Source organism: Acinonyx jubatus, chromosome A1 (genome assembly GCF_027475565.1).
Source record: "Acinonyx jubatus isolate Ajub_Pintada_27869175 chromosome A1, VMU_Ajub_asm_v1.0, whole genome shotgun sequence".
In the NCBI taxonomy this organism is placed as follows: domain Eukaryota; kingdom Metazoa; phylum Chordata; class Mammalia; order Carnivora; family Felidae; genus Acinonyx; species Acinonyx jubatus.
Genome location: NC_069380.1, coordinates 23,226,163 through 23,242,272, shown reverse-complemented (window position 1 = coordinate 23,242,272; position 16,110 = coordinate 23,226,163). Strand labels below are relative to the sequence as shown.

Sequence of the window (16,110 nt, the reverse complement as noted above, 5' to 3'; positions counted from 1 at the left end):
GCTTTCCAGAATGGTTTCATTCAGATAGAGGGTTTGGCAATAGAGGGGGCACTGCTCAGCTCTACCCCAACTCAGGCACACTGTGCTAATGCTGTTGCAGTGTCTCCAGGCTACAGGACCCCTGGAGCTATATACTTGCTGCAAGTACCAGAAGTTTCTCAGAACACAGAAATTTGGAACGTTGGTAGCCGAGAGTTGCTCAGGGCTCCATTGCAGGACTTGGAGAACATTTACCTTCTTCTTTCCTTGTTCTCATTTTAGCATCCACACCCTTCTCCTCTACCCCAAAGTACAAACTCTACACCCCAAAGGGCATTGATGAACAGCAATGCAGAAGAACCCCACACAAACTTATAAACTGAGTGCAGGGGCAGGGAAAGATATTTCTTCTTCAAACAGACCCTTATATAAGAACATATGGTAGCCCCTTCCCAATCCATCTTCCCTCATGGTCAGAAAAATCATGTACAGTCATCTCTCATAGGAAGACTAGCTGTAGGCAGATTCATTATGAGGAATGATGTAAGGGGGATTGTTTTGTTCGGTTCTTAGTTGAAAAATGGGCCTTTTCTGATGTTAATCTGCTCAGTAGGGACTTCTGAAAATACAGCAAAACCTTCAAGTGACAGTTAAACTAATGTATCTTTGCTTGACTTAAGTCAAAGCACACACATTGCTGAGAGCTATAGCTCCAGTGCCGAATCTGTTTCTGGAAGCCCCTCATCAAGCAACTACAGAAAGTACCAGACATGCTTCCTTCGATGACCTCACTGGTACCCGTAGGAGAAAAAGTCTCCTGGAATAAAGCCAGACACAATTTTTATATCTATACCATTGTGGAATGTTCCCAGTGGACGAGACAACTGAGTACCCTAGGCCCCTACAACTTGAGTGCTGTTGGCACAGAATGTGGACTTAAGCTCCTGACGATGTTTAAAAAGAAAAGAATAACAAAGCAGAAAAAAAAAAAAACATTTAAAGGCTACAAGAACTCAGAAGACTCAAAATTTAGTAAGCTCAGGATAGGGAAGTGTGACATGAGATCATGCTGCAGGATAAACAACTAAGCCAAACAATCCATTAGACAGAAATTAAAAAGTGAGAAAAATCCCAGCAGTCCAAAAGAAAGATAGAATTAAATATATGTCACCAAATATTTAGGAGAAAAAGTTTATTTTTTTCATGAAAAAATTTTGTATGTTACCCTCAAATAAACTTTATTTTATTTACAACTTATTTTCTAAATATACCAAACTTGTTATTTTTATGACCAAATGAATTGTTAACCACAATTCAGTTAGTTAGACTAGGGGTTGGCAAACTGCTCCTGAAAAGAGCTACCTAAACCTAAAAGAGTAAATATTTTAGGTTTTACGGACACACTGTCTCTATTTCAACCACACAACTCGGTTATTTTGGCACAGTAGCATCCATAGACATTTGTAAACAAATGGCATGGCTGTGTTCCGGTAAAACTTTATTTACAAAAACAGATAACAGACTGGTTTGGGCCTGTGGGCTACTGTTTATGGACCCTTGAGTTAGAACAATAATTCAGACCTGTACAAATAACACCAGAAAGTATATATTTAAATTGTTTTCAGTATTCAAATATCTCTAAATATCCTTACTTCCTCTTTTTTTTCCCTTCGAGTATAGGTGACACATTGTTATGTTAGTTTCAGGTGTGCAACATACTGATTCTATGAGTTCGTACATTATGCTTTGCTCACCACAAGTATAGCTACTCTCTATCACCATGAAATGCTGTTACAGGATCAGTGACTAAATTCATAATGTCCTGCCTTTTATTCCCATGAATTATTCACTTCATAACTGGAAGCCTGTGTCTCCCACTCCCCTTCACCCATTTTGCCCATCCTCTCACTCACTTCCCTATAGAAACCATCAGTATGTTCTCTGTATTGTAGGTCTGATTCTGCTTTTTAAAAAATTTTTTTTAACGTTTATTTATTTTTGAGACAGAGAGAGACAGAGAGAGACAGAGCATAAACGGGGGAGGGGCAGAGAGAGAGGGAGACACAGAATCCGAAACAGGCTCCAGACTCTGAGCTGTCAGCACAGAGCCCAACTCAGGGCTTGAACTCACGGACTCTGAGATCATGACCTGAGCGAAGTCGGACGCTTAACCGACTGAGCTACCCAGGTGCCCCTGATTCTGCTTTTTTTAGATCCAAATATGACTGGAGTCATAGAGTATTTGTCTTTCTCAGTCTGACTTATTTCAATTAGAATACCCTCTACGTCCATACAGTTGTTCCTAATGGCACAATCTCATCTTTTTCTATGGCTGTGTAATATTCCATTGTATATGTATACCACATTTTCCTTATCTAGTCTATCAGTGGACACTGAGGTTGCTTCCATATCTTGGCTATTGTAAATAATACTGCAGTAAGCATAGGGGTGCAGTGTCTTTGGTATCAGAGTAGTGATGGTCTTGTAAAATGTATTTTGGGGATTTCCTTACTCTTATTTTTTTGGAATACTTTGAGAAGAATAAATATTAACTCTTCTTTAAAAGTTTGCTACAATTAACTTGTGAATCCGTCTGATCCTGAACTTTTTGGGGGGTATTTTTTGGATAACTGACTCAATACCATTACTAATAATCAATCTATTCAAGTTTCTATTTCTTCCTCATTCATTTTAGAAGATGGTATGGTTCTAGGAATGTGTCCATTTCTTCCAGGTTGGCTAATTTGTTGGCGTGTCATTTTTCCTAGTATTCTCCTATGATCCTTTGTATTTTTGTGGTGTCAGTTGTTACTTCTCCTCTCTCATTACTGATTTTATTTGGGTCCTTTCTCTTTTTTTCTTGGTGAGTCTTGCTAAGGGTTTATCTATTTTATTTATCTTTTCAAAGAACCAGCTCTTGGTTTCATTGATCTATTGCTTTTTTAGTCTCCAATTAATTTATTTCTTCTCTGATCTTTATTATTTTCTTCCTTCTTCTTGCCTTGGGTTTTCATCTTTTTTTAGTTCCTTTAGGTATAAACTTAGATGGTTTATTTAGGCTTTTCCTTGTTTCTTAAGGTAGGCCTGTATAACCGTATGTTTCTCTCTTAGAATTGTTTTTACTGAGTCCCAAAGATTTTGGACCACTGTGTTTTCATTTCCATTTGTTTCCATTTGGTTTTTTTGGTTTTGGGGTTTTGTTTGTTTGTTTTTATTTCTTCTTGATTGCTTCATTGCTCCATTTGTTGTTTTTTTACAATTTAGTTTTTTAAGGTTTACTCATTTCTCAGAGACAGAGAGCCAGAGCATGAGCGGGGGAGGGGCAGAGAGAGAGAGGGAGACACAGAATCTGAAATAGGTTCCAGGCTCTAAGCTGGCAGCACAGAGCCCAATGCGGGGCTTGAACTCATGGACCTGATCATGACCTGAGCTGAAGTCAGACGCTTAACTGACTGAGCCACCTCGGTGCCCCTGCATTGGTCCATTTGTAGTTTAATATCATGTTTACCCTTCATGTGTTTGCATTTTTTCCTTTTTTTTTTCCTTTTACCATCTAAATAATTTAATTCAAGTTAGCATATAATATTCAAGCTAGTTAAATTAATTAACATATTTAACTTAAGGTTAGTTAAATTCAAGTTAGTTAACATATAGTGTAGTATTGGTTTCAGGAGTAGAGTTTAGTGATGAGTCACTATCACTTACATATAACACCCAGTGATCAACAAGTGCCCTCTTTAATGCCCATCACCCATTTAGCCCATCCCCCCACTAATTCCCCTCCAGCAACCTTGTTCGTTCTCTATATTCAAGAGTCTCTTCTTATTTGCTTCCCTCTCTGTTTTTATCTTATTTTTCCTTTTCTTCCCCTATGTTAGTGAAATCATATGATATTTGTCTTTTTTTCTGACTTATTTCACTTAGCATAATGCACTCTGGTGCCATCTAGTTTTTCTTGTGATTGATTTCTAATTTCATATCATTATGGTCAGAAAAGATGTATTATTTTAATCTTAAATTTCTAGAGGCTTGTTTTGTGGCTTAACATGTGATCTGCTCTGGAGAATGTCCCATATGCACTTGAAAAGAATGAGGTTCTGTTGTGTTTGGATGGAATGTTCTGAATATATATGGTATGTCCAATTAGTCTTATGTGTCATTTTGACACTGTTTCCTTGTTGACTTTCTACCTGAATGATAGAAATCATCTATCCATTGATGTCAGCAGGGTATTATAGTCCCCTCTCTTACTGTACTGTCAACAGTTTCTCTGTTCATCTCCATTAATATTTGCTTTATGTATTTAAAAGGTGCCAGTGTTGGGTGCGTAGACATTTAAAATTGTTATATCCTCCTGTTGAATTGATTTCCTTTATCATTATGAAATACCCTTTTTTGTCCCTTGTTACAATCTTTGTTTTAAAGTCTATTTTTTATCTAAGTATTGCTACCCCAAATTTATTTTTGCTTCCATTTTCATGGGAAATATTTTCCATACTTTCACTTTTAGTCTGTATGTGTCTTTAGGTCTGAAGTGAGTCTCCTGTAGGCAGGATATAAATGGGCCTTATATTTTTATTCATTCCACCAACCCATGTTGTTGATTGGAGCATTTAGACCACTTACATTTAAAGTAATCATTGATAGATATGTACTTATTTGCATTTTTTTCTGGTGGTTTTTGTAGTTCCTCTCTGTTCCTTTACTCTTCTTTGATTTGGATGAATTTCTGTAGTGTTATGTTTGGCTTTTGTTCTCTTTATTTTTTTGTATCAATTATACATTTTGCATTTTGGATACCATGAGATTTATAGATAACATCCTAAGTAAACAGCAGTCTTTATTAAGTTGATGGTCACTGATCATTTAAGTTAAAATACATTTAAAAAAAACTTCCTTTTTTAAACTATCTCCTCCACATTTTATGTATATGCTGTCATACTTTATATTTTTATTCATCATTTTCTTACATTTATTTATGGTCATTTCTTTTCCACTTATAGAAGTGAATTTAACATTTCTTTTAAGACTGGTTTAGTGGTGATTGTCTCCTTTAACTTTTGTTTAACTGAGCAACTCTCTCTCCTTCAAATCTGAATGATAACCTTGCTTGGTATTCTTGATTGTGGATTTTTTCTTTCAGCACTTTGAGTATATCATGCCACTGCATTCCAGCTTTCAAAGCTTCTGCTAAAAATTCAGCTAATTACCTTCTAGGTTTTGTCTTGTAGGTAACTTTTTGCTTCTCTATTGCTGCTGGTAATATTCTCTCTTTAACCTTTGACATGATGTGTCATGGTGTGGACCTCCTCAGGTTCATATTGTTTGGAACTCTTTGTGCTTTTTGGAACTGGACATCTATTTCCTTCTCTAGGGAAGTTTTCAGCTATTATTTCTTCAAATAATTTTATTACCCCTTTCACTCTTCCTCTGAGACCCATACAATGTTTGATGTTGTTCGAGAGATCTACATTTTTTTATGTTTATTTTGAGTGAGAGAGAGGCTGTGTGTGTGAGCAGGGGAGGGGCAGAGAGAGAGAGAGAGAGGGAGACACAGAATCTGAAGCATCTCCAGGCTCTGAGCTGTCAGCACAGCTTGAACTTGGGGCTTGAACTCACAAACCATGAGATCATGACCTGAGCCGGAGTCAGATGCTCACCTGACTGAGCCACCCAGGTGCCCCTATCTTCATTTTTAAAAATTCTTTTCTTTTTGCTCCTCAGCTTGTGTGCTTTCCTTTACGTTGTCTTCCAGATTGCTGATACATTCTGCATCCTCTAATCTACTATTGGTTTCCTCTAGTAGGTTTTTCATTTCAGTATTGTATTCTTCAACTCTGATTTGATCTTTTTAGTATTTAATCCTCTTTATTGAAGGTCTCACTGAGTTCTTCTACTCTTCTTTTCAGCCCATTAAGTGTCTTTATGATCATTACTTTAAATTTTTATAAAGCATATTGCTTATCACCATTTCATTTAGTCATTTTTTGGAAGTTTTTTTTCTTATTCCTGGTTTTGGAATATATATCTCTGTTGCATTTTGTCTCTTTGTGTTTTTTTCTATGGATTAGGCAACAAAATAATTCTCCTAAATTTATTTTTTTAATATGAAATTTATTGTCAAATTGGCTTCCATACAACACCCAGTGCTCATCCCAAAAGATGCCCTCTTCAATGCCCATCACCTACCTCCCCTCCCTCCCACCCCCCATCAACCCTCAGTTTGTTCTCAGTTTTTAAGAGTCTCTTATACTTTGGCTCTCTCCCACTCTAACCTCTTTTTTTTTTCTTCCCCTCCCCCTAATTCTCCTAAATTTAAAGGAATGGTCTTGTGTTTGACCATTCCCCATGTAGACTGTGTATGTTTAGTGACTTTTCCTTGCTGGCTGGAGTTGTGGCTGGTGTGGGCTGCAGGTCTTGAGGACTTACAGGTAATGGGCACCATGTCAGGACAGCTAAAGCTTAATTCAATGCAGGCTATGGTGTCCCAAGGTTCTATGTATTGAGGGCATCTTAGCAGGACAGATGAAGCCAAAATAAGTGCAAACTGGGGTGTCCTAGGGTACTCTGTGGAGGAGGTGTCTTGACAGGGTAGCTGATGCTGAGGCAGTGTGTGGGCTGGGAGGTTCCTGAACATTCTGTGTTGAGGGTTCCCTGGCAGTATAGTTGAACCTAAACTGGGTGCTACCTGGGGGGACCCAGTGGTCTGCAGAGGGTGGGTATAGCTGAAGTGGGTATAAACTAGGGGTATATATGGCTCTCCACACAGAGGGTGCCCTTAAAGGGTGACTGGAGCCAACATGGGCACAAGTCAGAAGGTCCTGGGGCACTCTGCACTCTGTGCAACTAAAATTAACATGGGTACAGTCTGGTATGAACTGTGGGCTCTCAATACAAAATGTGCCCTGGCAAGAGAGCTCAAATAGTTGCTAGCGAGGTTGTTCTTGGTATCTCTCCTCTGAGGGTGACATGGAGGGACAGGTCAAGCTGTACTGGGCGCAAGCCATGGTATCCTACGGTGCTCAGTGCAGGGAGTGCCTGCTGTGGTGGCCACACAGGGCATGTCAAAGCAGGAATACTGGACCCAAAACATGTCAGGTGGGAGGTTCCAGAGTGCTGTGCATAATGGGTGCCTTAGCAAGCCATCGGAAGTCAAAGAGATGTGGGCCTGGAGCGTTCCACTATGCTTTACACCTGTGTCACCTTTGCACAAAGGCTGGGGCTGTAGTGAACACTAATTAAGGGTGTCCTGGTGTGTACCACCCTGTGGACACCTGGATAAGATGGTTGAGACTGTTATGGGTTAGGGGTCTAGGGCTCACTGAGGCAGCCGTCCAGTTCAGATACCCAGCCTGTACATTAGTCTCTACTTCCAATGTGAGGGAAGGTGGGGACCACAGACCATGTCAGTCAGCCCCTTCTACCCAGAAAGCTTTCCAGGAGCTCTTCCACCTCTTCGGCAGTTGGGTTCTTTTATATGTTAGTTGTTCTTTTAAACCAAGACCTTTTAAAGGAAAAAAAAGAAAGCAAAAAAAAAAAAGTGGTTTTTTTCTGTGCCACAGAGTAACCGGGCTGGTGTGGGTTTATAGACCCAGACAGAGCTCACTTAGGCAGCAAGCTCTTTATGGCATCTGGACCACCGCCCCATGTGCTTTTAGGGTGGAGGAGGAATATAAACCCTGTTCTTCTCCAGTCCTTCTGACCCAGAGAGTGTTCCTACAGTTCCTCCAACATTTGGCAGAGTTATGGTGCTGGCTCTTTTATAAGTTAATTGCTCTTTTAAACCATGGCTGTTTTTCTGTGCCCAAGAACAGAGGAATCTATTCCCTATCCCTCAGTACTACAGCCCCCCCCCCCCCCCCGCATCATTGTGATTCACAGAGATATATGCCATCCACTTTGTGGTCCTCGAGTCAAGAGACCAGCAAGCAAGGAAAGAGTGAGTGAGAGATAGATAGGGGTGATAGACCGTGATTGTCATTAGGAGATAGAACTGCTGCCACACAGTAGGGACAGATATCTGACACCCAGGTAATCCACTGATGTATGTCCAAATCCTCCTTGCCCAGCATTAACAGTAAATAGACTGTTACAGCAACCATGTCATGAGACAGGTATGGTCAGAGGCTCATACCTCTCAGGGATAAAGGTCTGTGTCACCCTACTGGGTATGTCACCTAGGAGAGGTGAGGTCGTAGCCAAACAAAGGAAAGAGGAATAAGTGAGAGAGGTGGAGGTGGAGAGTATCAGTACAGCCTGAATCTAGCTGTAGCAGCAGGAGATTAAGTTTTTCTGAGTACCCACTCCTTCTAAGTTTTCTCAGAGAAACTGATGTACCAGAATCATAGAGGAGCAGTTCTCAGATGGAGTGACCTTATATACAAAACAAGTGGATATGAGAAACATAAGAAGGAGGCTTTAGCGGATGCTGTAGTATGCCACCCAGACTCTATCTTCAGAACCAGTGTTCATGTTGCCAGCTATTAAAAGTATTGACAGCTGATGGCTTACAGCTGAGTTCAGTAATTGTTATCAATTCAAGGTAGCAAGTGGCCTTACCCAAGATTACATCCCCTCTTTCAGAGCAGTCCACATCCAATGGCTGGTTGATGTAGGGGACATAGGCCTTGCCCCCTTGCCTTATGTGAAGTCTGAATGGCCATCCCGATTCCAAAGCTCTCCATGGGGTCACCTAAGGTCTCTATTGCAGCTCAGCTGCCACTGTGCCCAATTCTGTTCCCACCCATCCCTAGTGGACCTTCCTGGGAGCACTCTTCAACAAATTTCTTACAGAAACATTTCCACTCAGAGTTCTTTCCCAGGGAATCCACCATAAGTCAGCAAATGTATGTGGTGATAATCCATGTGACACTCTGTTTTTACAGGAAATGAGGGGATAACAATTTCTACCTCATCACATTGTTTTAAGAAGTCAAGAAGCAAAATTAGTGAAAGAGCTGTGCAAACTTTAAGGTGCAGTATAAGTTTAACATGGCATTATAATAATTAGTATCTGTGCCTGGGTGGCTCATTTGGTTAAGCATCTGATTCCTGATTTCGACACAGGTCATGATCTCACGGTTCATGGGGTGGAGCCCTATGTTGGGCTCCACGCTGGGCATGGAGCCTGCTTAAGATTCTCTCTCACCCTGTCTTAGAAAATAACATAATAGTAATAAGTATAATTAGTACTTCTTGGTCTCAGGATGTCTTCACCAAAAAGAGATTAGTGGTCTTGCCATGCTTGTCCTCAAGAAAGAAATTTTTAACAAAACATTAGTGAATACCTTGTAGCCTGACATTCTGACCTTGGCCTCTAAATCCAGACAAACATTTATCTCTATTTTATTGAATAAAGATACTAGTGATTGTAGACTATGACATGATGCTTTTTATCTCTGAAACATTTTATGTTAGAATTAATGAAAGAGCTACTTTAAATTTTATTAGCCATGGATTTTTGTCATGGATCACTTCTATGTCTATGTTGTATAAAGAAATTGGTTAAGGTATTTCTAAAACTTGTTGACATGTAGAATCTGACTCTTCTGAAACATGTTAGAGTCATGAATGTCCGTGGTTTTCTACATCATATCATACAGTGATCCTCAGTCTATTGACAGCATGAACAGTGCTGCATTTGTAAGAAAATTCACAGAGAACAAAAGACACATGGTTTCTAGTTCTGCAGAGCTAGCTTACTTTTAATTTAAAAGTTAACTTAAAAGTGTTGGGAATGATGCTAAATCTGTCTGATATGCCTCCTTTCTCACCACCTCCACAACTATTTGCTTCATGGGAGTTAAAAATCCCACTATCCTGTCTGGGATTTTCTTCCCTAAACTTGGCACCCATTCTGCAAGTTTTCAACCTGGCACTGTTGATGTTTATGACCAGACAATGAAAACTGTCATAAGATTCCATCAATTTGAAGATGCAGCATGATGTCTAAGAAAATAAAATGTAAAATAACGTTTGCCTCAGAATCAATGAAATAGAATAATCTCCCTAAAGCTGTTTCCTTTCATCTTTTGTAAAAAGATAATGGTACCTGCCTCATATGTATGTTGTAAGGGCTAAATAAGATAGGGTGTTTAGCATGTCTGGAATATACTGAGCATTTAATAAGTGATATTTGCTATTACTGTTGTTAAAAAGTATTAGTTAACTTCAGCTGAAAGATGCTTGTCCATCAGTACCATATATTGGCAAACTGATGATGAATAGCTGAAAATTGTTACCTAATGACTGATTTTTATCTCTCTTATGAGTTCTTGGGATCTGCTTTCTCTAATTTGGTTTCATCCCTAATATAACACTCTTCCCCTACCAGTCCTGAAATTCTTACCATTCTAAGGAAAACAATGAAAATAAAGGGACTGAGTCTAGAAGACCAACACACAGAGAGGTGCCCACCAGAGCTCTCTCATTAGCTAATAAGATCAATATTCTCCTAGAGGATTAAGGGAAATTCAAAATAAGAACATGTGTTTTTCTGAGAGCTGAATTTAAATTTCTGTACCATTACACATAAAATTTTCATATCAAAGATAGAGCCTTGAAGAATGTTCAAATCACCATATTACATGACCCCATTATTGATTTAAAAAATATAGTTGTGGGGGTACCCCACAACTGACAGTGTGGCTCAGCCAATTGAGCATCTGACTCTTGATTTCGGCTCAGGTCATGATCTCATGGTTTGTGGAATCAGGTACTGCGTTAGGCTTCACACTGACAGCAGGGAGCCTGCCTGGGATTCTCTCCCTACCTTTCTGCCCTCTCTCTCTCAAAATGAATAAAAATATAGTTACCAAATATGTATGTGTTCCAAAGAAGAGGAGAAAAAGCTCTTGCCATCACTGTTTCAACTCTATACCTACCTCCATGACCAGTGATATTCCTATTATTTACAGAAGCCAGAAAATTGTGGGTTTTATTCTGATTATCATATAACTCCAAAGCCTCTTACTTCCTTAGACATTTCCTATCCTTCCTCTCAAAGATTGTAAAGCTTCCAGCAATCATTTTTAAATACCTCAATTTTACAAATAATCAGGGCTACATATCAGGAAAGACAAACACTAAGAAATACCATCTGTTTCCAGATTCAGAACAAAGCACATACAAAATCCAAATTTTATATTTCACAAATAGGATTTTGTAGATGACCATACATACCAAACACTACATGGAATATCAGATTCATTTGCCATATACAGGATGACACCTGTTGTCAATTAGATGCACAAGATTTCATGTCCTAGTCATGTATATGAGCTGTGATCACAAAATTATGAGACAGATTCCATAGAACATACATGAAAATAGGAACATACGTGCACCAATATGAATATATTTACATTAGCTTGGATCCAAATTCCACGTTTGCTTATTACCAAAATGGCCTAAGATATATTGTGAGAGTTGCTTCCTCTCCCTAATCCTGTCACCTATCATAGAACCATGTAACATCTTCCTATTGTCATATTCTGTTCTATTTCTGCACACAATTGAAAAGGAAGGAAGTCATGAGTTGGAATGTGTCAGAAATAGTTTGGTTAATACTTGATATTTACCAAATCTGTAATATTAGAGACCATGTAAAAGGCCCAATCAGTGCCTAAATGGTACTGGAAATAGCCTACAAAGTCAGTGATACTGACTCCATAACATTCATTTTATGCTCAAAAAATGACTTTGTCTGAATAAATTCCACATGCAATGTAAGGGCCTGGCTGGTGGAGCAGGCTCAAGCTTACAGAACCAGCTCTGCAAATAGGCCTCTCAAGAAATTGGCTCACCAGCAATAGATGGCTAAAATTGGTCTGAAGGGCTGGCCTTTAAATACCCAGAGAGAGAAAATGAAACTTGAATTACCCAGTTAGTCTCAAAGAAAAAGGGGAAAAAACTGTGAATTATGATATTACTCATAGAAAAGCACATTAATCAGGAGGGTGACCCAGAAGAGGTGCAGTCCTGAAACATGGAGAGCACAATTCGCTCTCCTTCCTGAGAAGGAAAAGGGTCATTTTAAAGGCAGATGCTGCTACTGCAGCCAGATGGAGATTAGCATGCTAGATGGAAAAGGGGGAAATCAAGCAGAGCTTTACTGGAATTTGAAATTACTTCTATTACAAAGTGCCCATTTCTCTCACTGGCCCTGACTTATACAGGTCTGATCCATTCATTTACATTCAGATTTAGAAACTTAAATTTGGATGAGGTCACCAAAAGAGAGCTATAAGGAAATGGGACCATCTTATTGCAATTCTCTAAAAATTAAACAAAAATGATAATATTTGAAGAATGTAAACCATTTTTTCAGAGTGCTCTGGCCATAAAGGATATCATTTTGTCCCCTTGAGTTGTTGCTTAAAAGCATGTTACTCATATACTACTACCTTTAATCCTTGAAAGTGATTCTCTTTAAGACAAGCTTTATTTTAAAGAAACACTCTTCATCTCCCTGGATATCCATAAAGAAGAGTTTTATCCAAGTTTGCACTTTCCCAGCCTTATCTGTCTGTGTGAAGAGTTAATGATAGGTATTCTTTCTCTCAGTGTCTCCACAGGGCTTCATTATGTTGTTCTCAGCATCAGGGAAGTGGGGCATAGTCTGCAGTAATTAATAGTTCCACACCCAGGGCTAGATAAAGGGTCACAATTCTTGGTGGCTCCATTGTCTTGACGCTTGTTGTCTTGCATGTCCAATATCTGAACAAAGGTTTCAAATGTATTGGAAAGAAATGCAGCAGGAATGCAGCAGGTCCATTTTGGTTATTTTGGATAGTTGATAAAGCCCTCCCACCACCTAAGTGGAAAGTCAGGGGAGAAGCTTGACAGCTTTCAGATTCCACATGAAGTGCTGATTCTGCATCCGTTAGTACTGCAGATGCACAGAAGGAGGAAAACCCCATCTTGCCCTGTACAACTTGGAAGGGCATTTGAAATGTCATTGGGAGAAAATGCTTAGAGAAACAAACTAACCAAAGAACACCTCTCAGAAAGCCCAGCACTCTTTACAAAGAAAGGGGCTAACAACAAGTCCTAAGGGCTCCAGAGACCTGGCAGACAACATACACAGGGGAATGTGGACTGGCCATGATACAGTTAAGAGGGTTGGGGATAGTGGCAAATGGAGATCCCATGCTCTATCGACAGGGACCTCTATTTGGCCAAGCCAATAGTTGCCATCAGCAGCGTTATGGATATTCTGCCTTTTTCAGAGATGCCAGACATGAAAAGGTGTGTGTGTGTTGACAATGAATCCAGACAATATTGTACAGGCCAAATAAAAATATCTGTGCCCCAACCTAGCCTATCAGCCTCTAGTTTGTAACCACAGGAGTTTCTAAAAAGATATGTATACAAAAGATAGATTATAGTAGGAAAGAAAAATACAAACAGTTGCTATCATAGTTAGATATGTCATCTATTTCTCCAGGCTCACAAAGATGGGCATATTTATTGAGATATTTGCTAGCTGCCATATCAGGTGAGGCTTGAAATCTTTGTGACTTAACACAATGAAATGACATAAAATAAAAACAACACAATTATTTCTTGCTCACCTTACAGTTCAATTTGGTGTTCTGTGTGTGGGAGGGAGGGTGCTCTCTAGTAGGCATCTTTTGGAACGCCTGCTCTCTTCACCACATGATTGTCTAGGTTGCCCTGAGGAGAGGGGCTGAGAGCTTGTCTCCATTCAACCAGTCAGAAAGGGAAGAGGGATTGATCTTGAAAGGAAGTTTCTATAGGCCACTCATAGAAGTGATATACATTACTTCCATCTATTTTCCATTGGCCAGAATTAAGTCCCACGACTCCACCTAAATGCAAGTATAATGGATATATCTCAAAAAACAAAGAGGAAACTGGTTTGAAGAATATATATCTGCCACTACTAGTAGCAAACTGGGTTTTCTCTCTCTCTCATCCCTATTTGTTGCTGTGAACCTTCGCTCAGAATATTCCCCACTTCTGGGAGTTTTATCTTTCCATAATTACAAATAATTATCTAAATTATCGAAGTCTATTGTGCTCTGACATCCCTTCCTTCACATTCATGATTATGATTTAAAACTTCCTAAGAATATTCAGGCTTCCTTTGCTCCAAAGCATGGCATTCTGACTCCGTCAACTTTTCCAGTCCTGGGCCATGTGTAACAAGCAGATGGTACCTCATGGTCACCCTAGCACAATGTCAATTCAGGTGTTCTGGGCTTACTAATGAATACCTCATTAACCTGAGGCTGATTTTTCACTACAGCTGGAAGCCTTAGAGGTAGAAGCTTTAGGCAATTCATCCCATGGCATTGTCTTCGGCTCTGTGGTCCTCCACTTTATCCATACAGAGTGACAGCAATTACCTTCCAGAGTTGATACTATAGGAATCTGCCTAGAACCATGGCTTCTTAAGACTGGGGCACCCTGAACGCCCCTTTGCTAGGACTGTTGGGCTCATAGCTGCTCCTTTCTCCAGCAATCACCCTCAACAAAGGAAGGTGCCTCACCCCAAATTAAACCCCCTCTCTGTAGTATGCATAAGTGACTGACTATGCAATATGCAGAGTGCAAGGGCCCAGCCCCTTTGCCTCAATCTGGGAGGCTCTAGCAGGAAAACTATCCCAGCTCTAGAGCCTCCCCACAGGCTCAGACAAGGACTTCAAGGCAACTTCATTACAGCCCAATTTCTCCTGCTGCCCAATCCTACCTCCATTACCCCCTCACAGGAGTGTTTCTGAAAGCACTTTTCAGCAAACCTCCTGCAATCCAATCTCAGAGTTCTTTACCAGGGAACCTGACCTAAGGCAAAAGATGATACGAAATGAGGATTCAGCATGAATGTGACAATACCTTACCTTGACAATACTTGATTCCTCTTGTCATTCGGTTCAATTCATATAAATATGAATCAATGGGTAAATGTGTGTGTGTACAATGTACTGATTATTTCATATAGCAAGGCACCGTTCTAAATGCTTTTCTTATACTAACTCCTTTAATATTCGAAACAACACTATGAATGTGGTGCTATTATTATCCCTATTTCTGAATAAGGAAACTGAGTTAATTACCCATATCATGAAGCAATAATTGAAAGAGCCAGGATTTAAACCTGACCCAAAAGACTCACACAAGCATGTAAAAACACTGTGGGGCCAGAATAAGGGCCAAGTGAGTTGTGCTGCTTTGTGGGGCAGCATCATAGCTTCTGGGTGATTAAAAGTTCTGTACATGTCTTTATTTCTGCTTTGTCCTCTAGATTCCCAAAGGAGTCCTGATGTGAACAGGCAAAGCTTTCCATTAATGTAAAATTATGCATTTCACTTCTGAAGCCAGTACCACTAATCCTATCTCCCTTGCTGACATTTGGTTTATGAATTGTTATGCTGGGTGATGCTTGCTCCTGGGACATAAGAAAAAGTCTCTGGGGGCTTCTAGGAAAGCATTTGTTGATAATAAAAAGACATAAATGAAGAAAAGGAGTCTTTTCATCTGCATGTTGTTTTGTGATATGATATGGCAACCAGAACAACAAGGAGCCCCCTGTGATCATAAGGGATGACAGCTTCAGGATAAAACCCAACAGGCTAAAGGGAGCAGAGAGTCAAGGTAGAAAGAATGTCGGCCTCTGGCATCTTGTTTAGATGGTAACTTAACTGATTACAGATTCATCATTACCTGAAGACTTAATCTTATGTGAAATAATAAAGTTATGTATTGTTTTAGTCGGAATCCATGTTGGAGATGGAAGGGTTGCTTGTAGCCAAAAACATTCTAACTGTAGAAACCCTGTAAGGTTTAAATAAGAATATTTGAGGATTAATAAAATGAAAACTAATAGAAAAGACTAAGAAAGTAGGATAAATGATGAGACAGAAAGAAAAAGGTCAAATATCACAGTACTAAAGAATGCAATGAATTTTGCAAATCTTTATAGAATATTGAAACTGCCCCATCACAAAATTAAATTGCATAGTAGAAAGTAATTTATTTCCAAGATCCTTTTATCATTCGCATATCTTTATAATCTTGATCCTTCAAGAAATATCCTGCTTAAATTTACAGAACATGTTTTGTGTACCAATAGTTTTATATTTATTGTCTCACTTGGTATTGTTTGCC

General features: G+C 39.4%; 1 long non-coding RNA gene across 1 annotated transcript; it reads right to left on the bottom strand.

The window, feature by feature from the left end:
• Nucleotides 1–1,989: 1,989 nt before the first annotated feature.
• LOC128314099 (uncharacterized) lies at nt 1,990–15,827 on the bottom strand. The gene is made up of 2 exons (XR_008295509.1): nt 14,844–15,827; nt 1,990–13,811 (listed from the first exon to the last, which is right to left on the bottom strand). It is a non-coding gene; the product is annotated as an uncharacterized LOC128314099 (long non-coding RNA).
• Nucleotides 15,828–16,110: the final 283 nt, after the last annotated feature.